This window comes from Lathyrus oleraceus, chromosome 5 (genome assembly GCF_024323335.1).
Source record: "Lathyrus oleraceus cultivar Zhongwan6 chromosome 5, CAAS_Psat_ZW6_1.0, whole genome shotgun sequence".
NCBI lineage: Eukaryota > Viridiplantae > Streptophyta > Magnoliopsida > Fabales > Fabaceae > Lathyrus > Lathyrus oleraceus.
Window position 1 is genome coordinate 161,295,454 of NC_066583.1, and position 21,067 is coordinate 161,316,520.

At 33.0% G+C, this 21,067-nt stretch overlaps 1 pseudogene; it reads left to right on the top strand.

Annotated features, from left to right (window-relative positions):
- The first annotated feature begins 6,269 nt into the window (after positions 1 to 6,269).
- LOC127079421 (uncharacterized) lies at positions 6,270 to 17,563 on the top strand (annotated as a pseudogene).
- The last annotated feature ends 3,504 nt before the right edge of the window (positions 17,564 to 21,067 follow it).

Sequence of the window (21,067 nt, forward strand, 5' to 3'; positions counted from 1 at the left end):
TTCTCCTCACAGAACTTTCTAAACCCTGTAGAGTTATACTCACCTTCACCATCAGGTATGAGAACTTTCAATTTTTGACCACTCTAATTCACAACCTTGATTCTAAATTTCTTAAATTCAGTAAACACCTCGTGTTTGAACTTTATAAGGGATACCCATGTTATCCCTGTGAAATAAAAAAAATGACACAAAGTATTTATTCCCTCCAAGTGAAGGTACTGGAAATGGTCCACACACATCAAAATGCACCACACCCAGAGCATGCTTTGCTTTTGGAGGCATTTCAAATGCAAATGGAACTCTTGGTTGCCTCCTCTCATGCACATATTGCATGACTTATATGGCTTCTTAATTGCAGGAATTCCCTATACCAACTTCTTTGAATTCAGATGCCCTAAGCTTCTGATGTTCAGATGACCAAGTCTTTTGTGCCATAACTCACTTTCCTTCACAACACTTGTTGCGTTAAGGCATTCAGAGTCTGCAGTTTTAACATTCACTTTGAATGTTCTATTTTTTCCCTATTCTGACTTCATAATCAGCGTCTGACTAGAGTTATACAACTTCAAAAGATTGTTCTTCATGGTAATTGAAAATCCTTTCTCAATTAATTGACCTACATTCATCAGATTTCTTTTCATGCTAGGAACATATCACACAATCTCAATCAATGCAGTTTTACCATTATTCAGAACTACTCTGACATTTCTCGTTCCTTCACCATTCAAATACTTATCATTAACACATCCGATCGTGGTCCTCATACCAGAGTCAAACTACACCAACCATTTCTTATTTCTAGTAAGGTGATTTGAACAACCAGTGTCTATGTACCACCAGTCTTCTAAAGATGCATTATCAGACTCATAAGCCATTAATAGCACATGCTCATAATCAGAATCTTCTCTGGCTATGTTTCCTTCTTCTTACCTCCTTTCCTTATTTGACCAACAATCAGCAGTGAAATGACCAAACTTCTTACAACAGTAGCACTGAACTTTCCTCTTGTCATACTTCTCCTTCCCCTTATGAGCATTCTTCTGCCTTTCAGAAGTCGAGGTTTCTGACTTCTAAACACCAACAAATTTCTTCTTGGCTTCTGACCAAGACTGTTTCTGATATTTCTTACCAGAAGTTGCTTTCAGAGCCTGTTGCTCTACCTCAATTTCAGAATTTCTCTCAGTCATATGCAATTCTTGTGCATCTAGACTACTTTGTAGCTCTTCAATTCTCATGGTGCTAAGATCCTTAAAATATTTAATTGCTATAACAATGTAATTAAACTAAGGAGTAAGAGATCTAAGTACCTTCTCAATGATCCTTTCTTCAGAGAGAGTTTCTCCACACGACTTCATCTCATTTGTGATCATAATCACTCTGGAGATGTAGTTAGGTACCTCATGATTATTCTTCATACTAAAATTCTCATACTGCTTACATAGAGACTGAAGTTTCACCTTCTTCACTGATGCATCGTCGTCGTAGTACCATACCAGTGTGTCCCACGCATCCTTCGCCGTCGTCAAATCAACGATTTTCTCAAACATATTCACATCGACACACTAATATTGTAGAACAACACCTTCTGATCCTTCTTCCTCAAATCACGTTGAGCATTCCTCTGTGCATCTGTTGCATTTGCCAGGAAGTGCAACCGGAACATAACTGTCATTGACAAGATCAAGAACATCTTGAGCGCCAAACAACACACAAATCTGAATCATCCGTCGATTCCAACTCTTGTCATCAAACTCTGGAAGTTTAGTACTCAGATTACCGTTTTTGTTCATATTCTTCATCTTGTGCACCAATAATTGAAAAACATTAATGTTTGATGAAATTTGAGTGAATTGCACAAGGTTGAATTAGATTTAATCGAATGACTAATTAAATAAAATGTTAATTAAACATATAGATTAGATTTAATTTAAACGTTATTATCTTCTATTACTATCTATAAAAGGGGATAGGGGATTTTGGTGTGGCTTATTTTTCTTCCAAGTTTGCCCTTTATATAATTTATATTTACTAAAAAACCACAACAACAGTAACTACCCACACTCTAGAATTAGGATGAGAAGAAACGGTTACAGCAATAATGGAATTTAGTAACAATTTCCTTATACTTTAAATAATGGAATTTAGTTTTTCACAAAAAAACTGCTTCAAGTTATGGGTGGTTTTTTTTCATCTTATTTATAGCAAAAAAATTGCCATGAATTCGTATAATTACATAGCAATTTCTAATTTCTTTCTCTATTGCAATAGCAATTTGCATCTTTTGTGTACTACCATTATGGGCAAATTTCTACAGTAATTGGCATTGCTTATAACTACTGAATTTTATACTCCAATAGCAATTAGTATCATGTCGTATAATTGCTTTCTACATATATCACAAAATCAAATTTCTAATTAATACCATATAATTTTTCTCACAAATCCATAATTCCAATCTCTTCTTTTTCAATGTATTGATTTGTGATTGAGAATGGTAATCCGACAAGACGACGATATGCGTAGACAACACTACAACACAATTGTAAACAAAATAGCATAACGACCTAACAATGGTACGACGAGTACTGACGGCGCCAATTAATCGGCCTGGTATCGGTTAAGAATGCAATCAATGGTGGCAATCATGTGGCCGGAAGAAGAAGGAACAACAAGGCAATGAAAAGTGGTTTGAGTTTTTATTTTATTTTATTAATTTCATATATTTTATTTAATTACAACCATTAGAGTTTGATTTATCAACATGTTAAAAAATCATTATATAAATCATTTTATGTAATTTAATTACAATCATTAAATTAAATTAAATTTGTTTTATGTAATTACAACCATTATAGTATAATTACATAGCAATTTCTAATTTCTTTCTCTATTGCAATAGCAATTTACATCTTTTGTGTACTACCATTATGGGCAAATTTCTACAGTAATTGGCATTGCTTATAACTACTGAATTTTATACTCCAATAGCAATTAATATCATGTCGTATAATTGCTTTCTACATATATCACACAATCAAATTTCTAATTAATACCATATAATTTTTCTCACAAATCCACAATTCCAATCTCTTCTTTTTCAATGTATTGATTTGTGATTGAGAATGGTAATCCGACAAGACGAGGATATGTGTAGACAACACTACAACACAATTGTTAACAAAATAGCACAACGACCTAACAATGGTACGACGAGTAGTGACGACGCCAATTAATCGGCCTGGTAGCGGTTAAGAATGCAATCAATGGTGCCAATCATGTGGCCGGAAGTTTCATTATACACAATTGTACGACGAGTAGTGACTATTTTAGGATAGTTTCTAAATTTGTATGGAAATGATGGTGATAATTTATATTTTAATGAACAAAAATGGTGACAATTAATTTTGTTCTTATATTTAAAATCACCATGACAATTATTGTTTATATCTAAATGGCCTATTTTTCTCCCGATTTTACCCTTATATTTTTTAATTCTTTTTCTTTTATTTTATTTAATAATAATAATATGTGGCACTCATACCATCCTACACTTATGGAACAGTTTAACAAAATATTTCACTTTATAACTTCTCACGTTTTTATTCCTATTATCAAATTTTAACTCCTACAAAATAGGAATAGCAGTTACAACATATAGGAAATGACAGTTTAATTTTAAATAATTGATGCATTGGCTTACACACATAAAATCCAAGTGTAAATGGGAGTTTCTGTGACATCACCAAAATTTTCACTTTATAACTTCTCACGTTTTTATTCCAATTATCAAATTTTGACTCCTACAAAATAGGAATAGCAGTTACAACATATACGAAATGACCGTTTAATTTTAAATGGGAGTTTCTCGGACATACCAAAATATTTTCTTAACTTCTCAATATCAATGTTCTTATTATTGGCTGCTACAAAAACAATTACCAACCATATTTATCTTTCACCATAACATAAACATTCATCTCTCACGTGAACCACCACCAACAACGATCCTACGAACATTCACGATTTTCATTTTTTTCATTTCCTCCGGTTACAGCAACAACCAAAAGCACCGCTGAACTTCCGACATCACCGCTGATACATCCAACGGTCAACCTTCGCGATTGAACTGCCTTGCCAGAAACTTCTTGAAGGTACGTGAAATTCTAACTTCTATCTATGACTTCTTTGCTCGAAAGCAACACTGGAATTTTTGTTAGGATTTGTTCATATTTGTATAATCAACTTTTTTCACTTATTTATAGTCCTCCATTATGCAATTGTGAAAGTGGAAAAGAAAAATGCATTAACAAAAAGAAAGAAGGTGAACCACCACCAACAACGATCCTACGAACATTCAAGATTTTATAATTATGATGTTTTTAATAGTTCCTAATTTATAAACTCTATATTATATTAATTAAAAAGCATTAAGAAATTAGTACCACGTTGTATGTTCATATATTTAGGTACTCATATACCGGTTATTTTTAATAACCACGTTTTATTAATTTGTACCTTCGGACAAATTATTTAAAATACCTTTCACATAATTATTTGGACGGGACAAACATTATAGAAGTTATTTTAATAATAAATTAATAATTAAGAGAGACAAAATTTCATATGAGTACCTTCGGACAAAAGACCACCTATATATTTAGGTAACAGCCTAAACAAAATGCATCGGACAGAATCCACAACTGATTTAGCGGGGGTGTGATGTTCACAACTTAAATTGATTTAATGGACTGACATACTATAATAATTTAATTATTAATTAATTATTAAAATAATTAGTTAAACAAAATATTAATTAATAAATTGGTGGAAGTTTTGGGTAACATAATATTTTATTACTTAAAAGAAAACAATATTAACGTATTTTGGGTAACATGATATTTTATTGGTTAATATAAAACAATATTAACGTATTTTAGGTAACATACAAAGTGTAATGCTTATTTTAATATATTTTCATAATTTGAATAATAAAATCATCTTATTCACTGCAACACTTATTTTAATGTATTTTAGATAAAGTGTAATACAATAATATATTACATAATTATTACGTAAGTGATATATTTAATGTATTTTAACTAGGTTAGATTAAGTAGAAATAATTCAATTATTAAAATTATTTTGAATGCGCAAATTCAATATTATATGAAAAAAAACGAAAATGAAATCTCACTAAAAAATTTATCAACATTTATGTACGTCATGCAACATTTATGTAGGTTATTTGCGGAAATCAACAACATATTTAAATTTATAGTATACTTGAAATTGTGTGGTGCTCTTATAAAAACCCTCAAAGTTTAATGCAGAAACATGAAAAAGATGCATGACTTAATTGAAGTTACTGAAATAATTTAAAGTTTCTAGAAAAGTAACCAAAAGAGATAAAAAGAAATTTAAAGATGTAAGGGAATAGAAAGTGTTAGAGAGAAGAAAAGTATCACTCCCGTTTTCTTTGCATTGCATTTTGACTTTGCTCTCTCTTATAGAATACCATTTTTTTTTAATTTTAATTTTAAGATAAATTATTTATCAAGTTAAATTAGTAAATAGAATGAAAATATATCAAGTTAAATTAGTATATAGTATGAAAATATATCAAGTGAATAATATATCAAGTTATATATGCTTATTTTTTTAATTTTCATAATTTTTATTAAGCATATAAGCATTTTTTATAAGCATAATATAATGATTATATCAAGTTATTTTCATATAAGCATATATTATTCTATATACTATTTTTTACTGGGCTAATAGTATATAGAATACCATATCCAATTATGAAAATAGTATATAGAATACCATATCAAGTTATGTTTATGTTTATTAATAATTTGATAATATGCTTATATAATTTTTTATAAGCATAATATAATGATATAACTTAATAAAATAGTATATAGAATAATATAATGATTATATGTTATTCATGCTTATTTTTTTAATTTTCATAATTTTTTTTATTTTAATTTTATGTTTTTGTAGAGGATTCGGTATAGTTTCCAGTTGACAATTACATTAATAAAATGGAAAATAATACCCGTCAAATATCAAGTCAACAACAGAGGTCAAGAAGGTCCGAAAATGAAAGGAAGAGGAGACAAAATATAAGCAACGAGCAGAGAGAAAACAATTTGTCGAGACGACGTGAAAATTATAGGCGGCGAAAAGAGCAAGAGAAACAAGCTCAAACATCTCGCCCTATAAACAGTCAGTCGAGAGGTTCATTTCAAAATTTTACAAATATGACTTTTCCAAGATCACACCTTCAAGGAACTCATGACAGTGAAGCCGGCCCAAGTAGAATTACACATGTTAATGATGTTGCATTTGGTTGGTGATTATCAATATATTATATATATTATATATATATATATTATATATTATATATATATATATATATATAATATATAATTATTATATATATATATATATATATTATATATATTATATTACATTTCATAATTTTATTCGCTTTCATCATATCTTATTTTATGTATTTAAACCCGCAGATCGTAATTGCACATCACCTAATCAACGAAACAACACGAGTCAATCTGATACATGTATAAATGATATAGTTCTAAGTATGCGAGTATTAATTTTTACAAATGTATATATATTAATTATTATTTTTGTATCAGATGATATGGATGTTGATGAAGCTTTGGAGGATGCAGTAATATCATATGTTAACATGGACGCCAGAGAAAATGGTGCATTATCACGTCGTCCTCAAGGTATGTTCGTAAAAATTTTGCTTCAAATAAATGTAGCATTTGCTCATGTGACATAAAATTTAAAATCATGCAATATTAAAATATAATAATTGAAGCATCTTGCATATATTTTTTATTTGTATTTTAGTTTTTAGATAATATTTAGTAATCAATATCAAACTCCTGCCTGTGGAATCAGGACATGCTTTTCGAGCAAAGCACAATATTGCTCGGAATTTCAAAAATAATATGATGATGGCAAAATCCCGGTTGCCTCATCCATTTACCTGTAGACACTGCAATGCAAGATTGTTTCATCATGAATCATGTGACACGTGTTGTAATGGTGGAAAGGTATCATTCTCACGAGTTGATGCTCCTATAGAATTGCAACAATTATTTTTGGATGGTTCAGCTGAAGGAAAACATTTTAGGCAACATATTCGAAGTTATAACCATGTGCTTTCATTCACTTCAATTGGTGTTCATGTTGATGAGAATATTCTTGCATCTGGTCGTGGTATATACACATTTAATGCTCAAGGTGCTTTTTACCATAACATAGGAGGTTTCTATCCGAATGAGGGTGTCAGGCCGCGTTTCTTACAACTATACATCTACGACACCGATAATGAGCTACATAATAGAATGCAGGAAAATCCACAGCTGCACCAAAATGTAGTTCACAAATTACAGAAAATGCTCCATCAGTTTAATCCTTTTGTAATTAGGTTCAAGCAACTTTCAATACTTCCAAATATCAGTGAATGTAGCCTCATACTTAAGGAGCGTCCAAGTAATCACCATCAATACAATCTTCCAACTGCTGAACAAGTTGCGGCAATTATTGTTGGATGTGATGCAGATTCTATGGATTATGGAAGGGATATTAATGTCATCCGTTGTGATGGAAATCTCAAGAAAGTTCAAGAGACAAAGGGATATTATGATCCTTTACAATACCCTGTATTGTTTCCATTTGGGACGCATGGTTGGGACATCAACACAACAAATTGCAATGGACGAAGAGTGTCATGTCGAGCATATTACAGTTACATGCTTCAGGTAAATTTGGATTAATTTTAGTAGATAATCTACTTAGCTAAGTTTTGTTTAAAAAACTTTACATTTAACACCGACATTTTTTTCAATCAACTGTAGATTCGCCCAAATGATCAATCAATGTTGTTAAATGCGGGTCGACTGTTACAACAATATGTTGTAGACAATTATGTCAAAATTGAATAAGGGAGATTAAGGTGGGTTAAAGAGCACCAAGGTGATATACGTTCTGAACTGTACCAAGGTTTACATGATGCTTTGCATGTTGGTGAAACTAATGCAGGTACAAATTCATATAGCATAAATATACAGTTTTAGATTAATAATTAGTTGTACTTCTAATGCTAATAATTCATATATTCTAATACTAATGCATTTCATGAATCATCGTAGAGAACATTGGAAAAAGAACAATATTGCCATCATCATTTATTGGCGGTCGTCGAGACATGACACAACGTTATGAAGATGGCATGGCTATTGTTCTTAATGGCGGTAAACCAGATATTTTTCTAACAATGACATGCAATCCTTCTTGGAGTGAGATAACATCAGAACTTTTGCCTTTTCAAACACCACAAGATCGTCCAGATTTGCTAACAAGAATATTTCGTTCGAAATTTGAGAAATTGAAGGATGATGTTATTAATAAAGGAGTCTTGGGTAAAGTTAAAAGCTACATGTATGTCACTGAATTTCAAAAGCGAGGACTGCCGTATGTGCATATGTTTTTGGTCTTAGAAAGTAACGATAAGTTGCGTGACCCAAAAGATTATGATAGTATGGTAAGAGCAGAAATACCTAAATTCGAATGTGAACCACAGTTGCATGAAGCTATTGTAAGACATATGATCCACGGACCTTGCGGCATAATCAACCGAAAGTCTCCATGTATGAAAGACGAACATTGTAAAAAAAGGTATCCCAAACAATTCTTGGATGAAACACATCAAGGCACTGACTCATATCCCAAGTATATGAGAAGGTTTGATGAGTCTGTATCGTTAGGTAGAGATAGGTCTGTCGATAATAAATGGGTGGTTCCTTATAACCCTTGGTTACTGTTAAAGTATGATTGTCACATCAATGTAGAGATTTACAATAGAATTAAAAGTATCAAGTATCTATACAAATATGTGTACAAGGGCCCTGATCGTGTGGCTATGGAGGTTCATAAAGGATCATACATGGATGAAGTTCAACAATATGTTGATGTAAGATGGATTTGTGCTCCCGAGGCATTATGGAAAATATTTCGATTCACTCTTTACCGATTATATCCTTCGGTTGAAAGATTGCAGATCCACTTGCCGAACCGCCATCAAGTGCACTTTTATGATCATCAGCAAATTGCAGATGTGTTAAATAATGAACGCAACTCCAAAACAATGCTCACACAATTCTTTGCATTGAATCTACGAGATCCACAAGCAAGAAAGTATTTGTATAGAGAGATTCCAGAGCATTATTGTTGGAACAAGCGGGGTATGGAATGGCATCGTAGGCGATCAACAAGAAAAGTTATCGGGAGAATCTATACGGTATCACCTTCGGAGGGAGATAAGTTTTATTTGCGACTATTGTTATCGCATGTCACAGGTCCAACCAGTTGGGAATATCTTCTTACAAATAACGGCATGACTTTCAGTACATTCAAAAAATCAGCCGAGGATAGGGGATTTCTAGAGACTGATCATAGTATTCGTGATTGTTTGGTTGAGGCTACGAGTCTCCGAATGCCATATGCTTTACGAAGGTTATTCGTGACGATTTTAATATTTTGTGAACCTAATGATGTTAGAGGCCTTTGGAATGAGTTTTTTACACATATGGTAGAGGATTATCAAATAGCTAACAATGTTGTGGAATCAGACTTAACTAATATGTTGTTGAAGGACTTGAATGAACTCTTAAACCTTCACGGTAAAAAGATTGATGATTATGATCTCCCATCTTTACCCCCTAATACAATAGACAGAGGTGCAGTTCCAAGTATCATACAAGAGGAGTTAGCGATCGATATCCCCAATGAAGATATTGAATCTATTGCTAAGTTAAATAATGATCAAATGATTGCATTCAACACCATTATGAATGTAATTGTTCAAAAACACAGTGGGGTATTTTTTGTTGATGGTCCAGGAGGAACAGGTAAAACATTCATGTATAGAACATTAATGGTAAGTTTAAGAAGTAGAGGAGAAATTGTCTTAGCAACTGCATCATCTGGTATAGTTGCAACATTGTTACCCGGTGGTAGGACTGCACACTCTCGATTTAAGATCCCTATTGATATTCAACCGAGTTCCATTTGTGGTATTGAAAAGCAAAAGGATCTTGCAAATCTCATTAGAGTTGCTGCCGCAATCATTTGGGATGAAGCACCAATGACAAACAAAAATTGTTTGGAAGCCTTGGATCGATCATTACAAGACATTTATAGCAACAATGCTCCATTTGGTGGAAAAGTTCTGATCATGGGGGGGGATTTTCGTCAAGTTCTTCCTGTTGTAAGAAAAGGTACTAAGGCACAAATGATTTCAGCGTGTATTGTTCAGTCTCATTTATGGAATCATACCAAGATTTTGCGTTTGCATCAAAATATACGATCATTGCATGATCAAGAGTTTGCAGAATTTCTTATTCGCATTGGTGATGGTGTTGAACCTACCAAACCAGATGACATGGTGAGGTTACCTTTACATATTGCAATCCCATGGGAAGGTGAACATTCCATACATGTACTTATCCAACATATTTTTCCTAATTTAGAATTGCATGGTTGGGATGCCCCATATATGGTACAAAGAGCTATTTTGACACCAACAAATGATGATGTCCAGAAATTGAATGATATGATTATCGATCAGTTTCCAGGAGAATAACATAATTTGTTATCGTTTGACGAGGTTGAAGGAGATAATCATAATTTATACCAGCAAGAATTCTTAAACTCAATTGCACAAGGTAGTTTGCCACCACATATTCTAAAGATAAAAAAGGGTGCACCATTGATGTTATTACGAAATCTAGATCCTAGATATGGATTGTGTAATGGGACCCGGTTATTATGTCGTGGTTTATTTATGAATATGTTGGATGTGGAAATCCTAACAGGAAGCAACGCAGGAAAACATGCTTTTTTGCCTAGAATTAAAATAAAAACATCTGCAAGTGATGGTCTGCCTTTTGTCCTTAGTAGAAAGCACTTTCCTGTGCGGCTAAGTTTTGCAATTACAATAAATAAATCACAAGGACAAACCATTCCAAATGTTGGAATATATCTTCCACGACATGTTTTTAGTCATGGACAGTTATATGTGGCTTTATCCAGGGGTGTTTCACAGACTACAACAAGAGTTTTAACTAGGGAAGGAAAATTGAAAGGAGAAGATGGTGACTACACAAAAAATGTAGTCTACAAACAAATTCTTTTATCGCACCCGCAGGTATTTATTAAGTACATTGAAAAAATTGCTCACACGTTGATTCCCATTTTGGTTACACGACATACCAGGCTTATATTGTATTATTTATATCATAGATATATAATAACTAAATATAATTTTCTTTTGCTTTAATATACAGTCAAACTAGAACACGATGAAATCTTTCAATTATGTAAGGAGTTGAGACGAAAGAATGTTGAAACTTGCTTCAACATGAAAGTAAGTTATACTTAATCATTTATTTTATGCTTTTATGTTAGATATAAATGGGGTGATAGTTATTCTCACTATTCTTATGCAATAAATTTTAGATAACAGACTTTGAAGATAAATGGAACACATGGAAGGATGGACAAAGTATTTCATCCATCGACAAACTCGACAATAAGGTGTATTTATCTTTTCCGTAATACGTATAAAAAAAATTCTTGCACTTTCATCACTCTTTCAGTAACATTTTTATCATCCTCATTGAAACAGGTCAAACGTTTGAAAATTTACTCCATCGGTTGGAGCTCCACAGTGATAACAGATAAAACACAACTTTGGAAAATGGTGAAAAGAGAAATAATATCTCAAAGGATGGAGAGGTTTTTTATTTTTGAATGCATGAATTTAACTGCTATTTGTGGTTTATGTAAATAAAACCATATATATTTACTAAGTCCATTGTTTTCCTTATTTACCAGAAATCCAGGTAATTCAGAAACAAGTCATAACTGTTGTTCTACCAAATCTAGACTAAAACAAAGTATCTCCATTCTCCAGGTATTATTTGTGTCGCAATAAACCATATTATATTCAAACGAGTCATATGTTCTGAATGTATTTCTTTTATAATATGACATTTCGTCATGTATTTGTAGTTTTTTAAATCTCAAGAGCGCATTGATAAAGGGATGTACGAAGAATTGATTCGAATCTTTATAAGGTAAGCAAAAGCTATATTACACAACTTACTATTAATTTTACTATCTTTTTCTCTAAAAAAATTCTAATTTAAGAGTCTTACATTTTTTCTTTACTACGGAAAACAATTGCAGAGAAAAAGAAAATACTTCGAATAGAGATTTCATGTTCGGCATTCCTCTTAAAGAACGTCATTGATTGCACAGTATCAATATTACTTTGCATGTTTCGATATAATTTTGAATATCTTTATTTACCATTTTCAAAATGTAATAATATTGTGCTTTAATGCGACCTATAGTAGAAACCTCATAAAAAGAAAAACAAATATTTATTTTTCTCTGTTGTGCGCTTTAAAAAAAAACGGGCAGGCGGGCACAGAAGTGCCCGTCTGAACGCTAGTTTGGAATAAATTAAAAAACTCACTCTTAGAATAGGTTGAACTCCATATATATATATATATTATATATATATATATATATATATATATATAATAATATATATATATATATATTATATATATATATATATATATGAATAATTTATTTTAAAAAATTATCTTATTTCAAATCATAATCTTTAAATTAGATTTAATCGAATAGTTAAATAAAATAAATATTAATTTAACCCTTAAATTTAATTTAATTTAATTTAAAGATTCTGATTTAAAATAAATTGATTCCCACACTCATATACATGTCTTAAATGATAATACTTTCGCCACTGAGTATTAGCCTACTACCTAAAATTAAAACGAAATATTGCTTGATACGTAGAAAACCAAACTATGATAGATGTCTTAAATTTTCTTTTTGTGAAAAAAATAGATTTGGCTGAAAATACATTTTTTCAATAGACAGAGAGAAGAAGAGAGAGGGGAGGTAATAAAAGTAAAAGAACAAGGGTAAGATGGGTTAATAAAATAGTTGTAATTGTAAGGGAAAGATTCATTAATAAAGAGAGAGAATCTCAATTAATTGACAGTGATGGATCAGTGTTCTATCGCACGTACGGGAAAAGTTAACAGAATAAATAGTCTATTTTAGTCACAGTCACAAACATAAACTAACGTCTCGCAAACCATTGTCTCTCATTCTTGCTATTACTATTGCAATTTCCACTCTAATCATAATCTCAGCTCTAATTTTCTTATGAGAGAAACATATTTCGAATATTTGACCCAAATGCTATAAGGTTGAAATAGAAGTCCCAAAATATCATACTCTGGGAAAAAATTTAAAATGTCACTTTTTTTTTTTATCCTTTAGTGAGTTTTTAATATTATATTTGCATCTTCTGTTTGAAATGGCGGACGCGTTAGAAGTTCTTTTTTTTATTATTATTTTTAGTTAATTAAAATTAGTTTTTTAATATATAAATCAATTAAAAATTAATGTTTAATATTAATTTATTTTATTTTATTTTTATAAATACAATTAAATTTTTCTTTAAAAATATATATTTTTTAATACAATGTTATATGCTAAATATTATTAAAATATAATTAAAAATTATAAGAAATTAAAAAGAAATTAATTTCTACATTCAGCGACGAAATGACTACTGGTTCCACATCTTGCACGAACTCGAACCCAGTTATCACAACCTAATTGTTCTGTTGAAGTAGGTATATGATGGGTTGATGTTGTGGACGGATAAGTAGAGGTTTCAAAAATGGATGGTTGTTCACGAAAAATTTCTAATGCTTCAAAATTCTCGAAATCGATATTTGGAAAAAAAGTTGTTTAATATTTATGTCAATGAGGTAGGGTTTGGGTTTGAAGGTTCTATGGTTGCGATGTAATAGTCGTTCACATCATTGGTTGTTGATTGTTGATTGCTAATTGAGTAATGAAAATTAGGTGGTGGGATGGGTGTGTAGTTTTATGGGGGACGAAGGCGTGGTTGTTGTTGGGTTTGAGAAGGGTAGTTTGTAGGGTTTTGTGGTGTGTGATATGTGTAATTTGTTGGTGTATGTTGTGTTTGTGTTTGGTAGTTTGGTTGTTGGTATGAGGCATGTTGTGTTTGAGTTTGGTAGTTTTGTTGCTGGTATTTAGTGTATTGTGTTTGTTGTTGGAAGGGATGGGTATATTGAGTTTGTGGTTCATATTAGGTGGAAGTCGATGTTTGGGTATAACGTTGGTCGGGAGTGATTTGTGTTTGGGGTTTTGTTAATTGTGGTTGTGGTGGAATCGACATTTGTGATGCAAAACAGTGCTGACGGGGATCAATTAGTAATTGTTCTATTGATGTGTATTATAATAGAAGATTTCGAAGCCAATTCACATATTCTTCGGTTGGCTTTAATTCTCCCTGAAACGCTACCCCAGTCAAACATAGTTGATGTCTGTTTTCCCAAAGTTGTTGTTCATTTCTATTTAAAGTTGTGTAGATGTAATTCCATGACTCTTGCATAGTCATGGTATGTTGTTCTTGGAGGCATTTAGAAGGGTTGGGTATGTCTTTATAGTACCCAAATTGCAATTTAACCATATCCGATTGATGCATTTCAACGATCCAAAAGCACAAGATAGGTGTCGTTGCACTCCAAATAAAATTGCCATCATTGTCTAAAGGTGGGTAACCAATATATGGCCTCCATATAAAATGTTAATGTATAAATAATATTGGTTAGTGTGACATTTATAGTTTTGGTAATTTTTAAAAAAAGCGCCGACACTTATATTACGTTGGTTGCCGATATTTGATAAAACATGACACAGTAACCGTCAAGATAATGACGAGGATTTTTAGAGAAATTCTTCTTCTTCTTGGTCGAAGCCCGTCTAAAAAAATTGAGAATACATTGAAATATTTACATATTGAAACATGTAAATTTTAAATAATAGATTTACACGAATAAATCCAAACTTACAATGATGTATATGGGTGAGTTGGCACGCCTGAACTAATTGGTGCTATAAATGGGAATCGTGTAAATCCCCATATTTGGAGAAGAATAACACATCTCCTCATTCCATCAACATCAACGTTAACTGCTTTACACATTTCCCTATATAGAAATACTAACATAGCTGATCCCTAACTATATTCACCACATGTTTGCAAATCCTGAAGAACGGGTATCCACATACTATGTACATCTTTGGTCGATTTGTCAGGGAACAAGGTAAATGCAATACACAATATCTTGTATATTCTTGTATATATAATAATTTCTTTATGTGAGGAATTTTCGGATATTCCTATTTCGTCTAAGATTTGCTTTAACCAAGAGATATGCACACGTCTACCTTTAATGTGATTTTCTGGTGGTTGACGACCCAGAAACGCAGTCCAAGCATTTGCACTAATCTTGGAAGGTCCTACCACAACTCTACCATTCACGCGTAGACCCAAAAGCATACTTACATCTTCTAATGTTATGGTACACTCACTGGTTGGAAAGTGAAAAGTATGTGTTTCAGGTCTCCTTCGTTCAAGTAAAGCATAGATAAAATTTGTATCAATTATGATGTCCTTCAAGTTTTCCACGTTAGCAAAACCGGATGTTTCAAAAAAAGGAATTAAAATAGGTGGGGCATCAACTAACTTGTGGTTTTGGGTTCTAAAGGCTCTTTCGGGTTCTAACTGATACATGCATAGAAAACAATAAACAAAATAATATACATAATTATTTTTTTAAAATGCACAAAGAATATGTTATATATGATAAACAAATAAAACCATAAATATGTATCCCTTACTAATGCTTGAATGTTATCATTAGTTCCACTATGTTTAGCACCCATAAAAAAGGAGTTTGAGACATGCTGATAAAAATTTGATGATTTGCAAGAGATAGAAATGTGAGTTGTAGTAAAAATGAAAGTATGATTGATTATTTATAGATAGAAATGTTAGGGTAGTTGTAATACGAATTCTGGTTAGGTTTTTTACACAATGATATAATTTTATCTACTGTTCTACGAAATCTTGCATACAACTCTAAAGGGCCTAAGTTAATGAAATTTAAATAATTTTCAAACATTCCATGTACATCTTCATCATTACAAGTTTGGATTTCTTCATACAACAACATGTCATTTGCATTGATGTATGATTTTTGATAGCGCATAGCAACAATTTCTCTCTCAAATTCGGTAACATGACGTATCTAAGTTTGGATGTCGTCAAAACCGAAGTTTTCCATTAGTCTGACTGATATTGGATCAGAAATAGTATTGCAAGAATCAATTTTTTCAGATGATATTGGCTTAATAATGTATATTAGATCAATTAGGAGATCCATGAAGATAGCTTATGCATTTAGTAATTTTCATGTCTGGATTTTATATTGTGTTTGACAAGATTAAATGTCCAGTATATGTCTAGCTTCCAAGATGGCAGACCCATGTTACTTTTTCAGAATCCAGTTTGGGTCCTCCATTCCAGATGGCACATCCCAACAATACTTTTTCACGTACATGGGTCCTTCATCCCATATGGCGCACCCCAAGTAAAATATTTTCACGTCCACGAGTCCTTTATCCCAGATGGCACACCCCAAGTAAAATGTTTTCACGTGCATGGGCCCTCAATCTCAGATGGAAGACGTCTTCTACTTTTTCAGAAGCAAGTTCAACTCCGATATTTCAGATGGCGCACCCTAACTGCATGGCTTACACGTCTATTTTTGCATGTTCGTTGTATATAATTGAAACCATAATTTTCAAAATTTATCACACACACAATGGCTCAAAACAATTTTATAGTTCAAGTTCATTATAATGGAAGTATTTTTCCTAATGTCAATGTCGAGGTCATATTTCAAAACACAAACATGCAACAACTCAAAATACACCCGAGATCCAATTACACACATTTAAAAGAAAGAATAAAAATAAAGATCCAACAACAAATATCTGATATTTTTTATCGATATCCATGTTTTAATGAAGTCGATAACAGTGTCACGTATACAACAGCAAAAATAGAAGATGATAATGACGTCGGGTTAATGCTCTAGTGCCACATAACTTATAATTTTTCAAGTGTGATTGAATTATATGTGTGTTTACTAGAGCAGAATTAGGGGCCACAAGTAACGTATCTGACGCAATCTCCTCAATCTTATCAACATCAAATGAGTTAGGAGACTACGTTAACATTGACACCAGATCCAACAACCACTCAAAACGAACCATTTTTCCATATGAGGATGTCGGGGATGATAGTGACTATGAAGAAGTGCAGTATGTAAATATGCAAAATCTTTTTAGTGGGGAAAGTGACAACTCCGACAACGACATCACAGTGGTGCAGCAACTTGAAATGTTGGACCTATACAATCCACCACTCAACATGAGAAATCCCACATACTTAGATGAAAAAGATGCCTCAATATCTGAAACAATAGAGCCACTTCAGGTAGAGGGGGTTGATTGGCATGGAATTTAATAACAAAGAAGGATGTGTATTAGCCATTTGGAAATTTCACATCAGAAATTGTCCTAATTATTCTATTTATAAGTCTGGTTTTAACGACTCATACTCAAGTGTGTTAACAAATAATGCACCTTCAAATGCAGAGCGTATATGGGGAAGGGGAGTGGTACATGGGTGATAGCTAAGGTTAATGGTCTGCACACCTGCATGTCTTCCACAATGTCTCAAGATCATATAAAACTTGACTCCAACATAATATATGACAGTATCAAATCTCTAATCAATAGTGATGCTTCGCTAAAAGTCAAACACATCATCGATCATATTCAAGAGACATTCAGCTACACAATCTCTTACAAAAAGGCATGGATTTCAAAGAATAAGGTTATCACTTCTATTTATGGAAACTGGGAGACTTCATACGATTACCTGCCACAATGGTTGTTGGTCATGAAAACATTTATACCAGGTACTATAATAGAACTCGAGACCTTCCTGTATTTTCAAATGAAGGGACACAAATCGGTGGTGCTAGAGTTTTCCACCATCTTTTTTGGGCTTTTCAACAATGCATCAAGGGTTTTGCATTCTGCAAACTGGTAGTTCAAGTTGATGGCACGTGGTTATATGGAAAATACAGGGGAACTTTATTAATGGTTGTGGTACAATATGGGAATATGAACATATTTCCAATAGCTTTTGCATTGGTAGAGGATGAAATTGTTAATGCTTGGTTTTTTTCTTAAGAAATATTAGAACGCATGTTGCACCACAACCCAACCGATGTTTGATCTCAGAATGACATGAGTCAATAAAGAGTGCCTATAATAACCCAGATCATGGTTGGCAAAACCCTCATTCATCATACGTCTATTGCATCAAGCATATAACGCAAAATTTTATAAGGGATATCAGAGACAAGGAACTTCGCAAAAAAGTTGTTAACATGGGTATTTTCCTAAACATATCTTTGTTAAGATATCTAGTTGTAACTTCTACATACTAATTTATTTTTCATTTTCATACACAGGGTATGCATTAAACGAGTCAACATATGAATACTACATGGGAGAGATACGTAAAGTTAACATAGAAGTGTTACAATGGGTAGACAATATTCCAAGAGAAAAATGGACCAGATCATTCGATGAAAGGAAACAAGGGGCCATATAACTCCAACCTCGTTGAATCAATGAACTCAGTTTTAAAGGCCACGCGCAACCTACCTATTACTGCTTTGGTAAAATCAACATATTATAGGTTGGGCATACTGTTTGGGAAAAGAGGACATGATTGGACTAAAATGTTGGGTTCTGGCCGACTGTACACTGATAACTACATGAAGGGAATTGAGGAAGAGGTAATCAAATCAAATAGCCACATGGTTATGCAATTTGATCACCAGAGGTTCTGCTTCCTGGTCCAATAAATTATTCATCATAATGACGGTAGACTGACTATTCATTATAAATCGACCTTAGGAACCAGACGCGTGAGTGTGTAAGATTCCTAACATTTCATGTCCCTTGCTCACATGTTATTGCAACGTGTTCAAGCATAAGACAAGACTATTTTGTGCATATAGTTGATGTGTTCAAAGTTGTAAACTTCTTTAAGGTCTATGAGATGAGCTTCCTCGGGATCCCTATTGAAACAACTTGGCCGCTGTTGTACCCCAAAATTTTCCCTCCCCTTTTCTTAATTATTCATCCAACCACTTGTTCAGGAGATCATTTGCATACATTCATCCACATGCATCATTCATCATGGATCCCAAAACTTGGGCTTATGAAGCTAAGGTTTGTGTGGATGTCAAACACAAAGGCATGGTCTAACCATATCATCAACATGGGGGATGTGAAACCCTAATGGTGGTGGTGAAGGCTTGAATTCAACAAAGATTTGGCCAAGCAATCCTCTAAGGTCTTCAAAACCCTAATTTCTCAAGGCATGATCTCATGGAGATTCCCCAAGCCTTATTTTGGCCTTCAAAACTCTGATCAGGAGATGGTGAATCAGATGAACTTGGTGGCCTGACTGTGCATCCATGACCCCTTAATGCTCACCTATTATCAATATGCTTGGCCTAACCTTACTTTGGGTTTATATGAGCATTGGTCTTGGTCCAAAGTCATAGTGTTATTCATGTGATTGTGGATACACATATGGTCCTGGTCATCTAAACCACCAAACTTCTTATGTCTCAAGCCACTTGCTAGTCATGCCATGGATTCATGAATATTACATCAAAACCCTAATCTTATGACCTCAGTTCATGGCCTTGTTAACATACATTATCAGTTAAGTTATTTTCCTTTCAAAAGTCAAACATTCAAGTCATGAATAAACCAATTGTGAAACAAATTTCAAATCATTTTTCAAACCATTTTAATCCATTTCATGTCATTTTAAACCATTACATGTGATTCTACACAAGAAAATACAAGTCTTGACATTTTTTACCAAATGTTGACTTTTGTCAATAGTTGACTTTTTGGTCAACTTTGACCAAAGTCAACCCAAAATCGAAAAGCCCTAAATTTCATTCTAACCAATAATCCATTGTCCATTTACAAAGAAAATACAAATAAATGCATTTTTGACCATTTTGTTGACTTTGGTCAATAGTTGACTTTTTGGTCAACTTTGACCAAAATCAATCCTCACTTGCTCTTGACTATCCAAACTTGGCTTGGCCCTTTGCTTCAATGTACATTCAATCTTCATGCTTGATGGTGTTTTTCCCTTGGTTGCTTCCATTGCAAGTAATGCATTTTGTGCACCATGTTGTCTTAACACTTTTGAACCATTGACCATTGGCTTTGGTCTACCCCTAACCAATGTCCAAAGAGTCCTCTAGCAGTCCAACCATGTCCTTTACTCATCACTCTTGGCTTGAACATAAAACAACATAATAAAACCATGGAAATACATGATCTAGATAATGGAAATGTGTTGGCCCTGCTGCTGCAGCAGCCCATGTCACATCATGCAGCATCATATTGTCTTGCCTAATGCTCATGTATACACCAGGCCAAGAACTGGTGGTAATGTCTCATGGGAGTTGCAACCTAGAAACTCCATTCTCACAATACAACACATACACCAACAATATGAACCAATATTGCATAGTGCATGAACCTAACCAACTGAACTTATGACTGTTATAACCATTCACCATAAATAAACACCAAGTCAACTTGCCGCAAGGAAGTGGTTGCAAACCTAATGCAACCTATGAACCTGCAACAAACATGTTCTAGCTTCATGCCAAACTTGCAGGTCCAATCCAAACCTTCAAAGCCTGTTGTAGCACCTCAAATTTGCACCTCCCATTTGTACATTCATTTCATTTTTAGGTCATTAACATTGCATAGTACATTGCATTTCATCAGTCAAAACTGGTTAGGAGGATTCATCTGTGCAAGAGAGCAAGGGTTTTTTTCCATGAGATAAAGGCCCTATGGTTGTTTTAGAGAGCTTACATGACCCAAGGTTCATTTTGATGCAATTTGG